Below are 1,209 nucleotides of genomic sequence, written 5' to 3'. Positions count from 1 at the left end.
CGTTGCCAACTTGAGGAGGGCGTTGCCAACGCCACACACACAAAGCTTGGCCCTGGATGAAGTGAAGCACGTTGCCAACTTGAGGAGGGCGTTGCCAACGCCACACACACAAAGCTTGGCCCTGGATGAAGTGAAGCACGTTGCCAACTTGAGGAGGGCGTTGCCAACGCCACACACAACCACGCCAAGCAAGCTTGGCAACCCAAGAAGCAAAGTTGGCGTTGCCAACTTGAGAGTGGCGTTGCCAATGCCACACACAAGCAATTTTGGCACCAAAGGGGAGCTCGAGCACGTTGTTTGAGCTAGGAAGCATTGGCGTGTTTGGCAACAACGCCAGGAATGGTTGCTTGGCTAGGCACCAAGTCTTGGCACCAACCAGATTGCCAACACCCAATGGCGCACCAACTAGGTTGCCAACGCCCAATGGCAGCACCAACCAGGCTGCCAACGCCCACAAGCATGCCATGCACGTTGCCAACGCCCATTGGCCTTGCCATGCACGTTGCCAACGCCAGGAAGCAAGCATGGAGCCTTGAGAAAGGCTCGAGCACATTGCCAACGTGCTAAAGAGAAGGAGTTATTCACAACAACGCCAGGAAATTTTGGTGCACGTTGCTAACTTGAAATGTATGGGCGTTATTCACAACAACTCCAACAAGGCAGCCTGACCATGTCCTCTTCAATGGAAGATATCTTGAGCTACAGAGATCCAAATTGAGTGCTTCCAGTTGCATTGGAAAGCTGACATTCAGAGCTTTCCAACCATATATAATAGTCTATGGTGAAGCACAAAATTGATGCCAAACCAGAGTCATCTTTAGGCCCAAAAAACAAGAACATGAAGTGAAATTCAAGAAGGCTAGAGATTAGCCTAGAAGTGTGGCTCGAGCACGTTGCCAACGTGCTAGATAGGGGGCGTGTTTTGCAACAACGCCAGCCCCAAGCCCTTGCCTTGGGAGAGTATGGCACGAGGTACAGCAGAGCTCCACACCTTAATCTATGGTGTGTAGAAACTCCACCGTTGAAAATACATAAGAACAAGGTCTAGGCATGGCCGAATGGCCAGCCTCCCAGTGATCTAAGGTAGCATCAGAACAAAGATAACTACCCCCGATGTCTCAATACAATAGTATGGACTATCATATATTGCTGGAAAGCCCAGGATGTCTACTTTCCAACGCCGTTGAGAGCGCACCAATTGGGCTTCTG

This window comes from Arachis duranensis, chromosome 1 (assembly GCF_000817695.3).
Source record: "Arachis duranensis cultivar V14167 chromosome 1, aradu.V14167.gnm2.J7QH, whole genome shotgun sequence".
Lineage (NCBI taxonomy): Eukaryota > Viridiplantae > Streptophyta > Magnoliopsida > Fabales > Fabaceae > Arachis > Arachis duranensis.
This window is presented reverse-complemented; position numbering follows the sequence as displayed.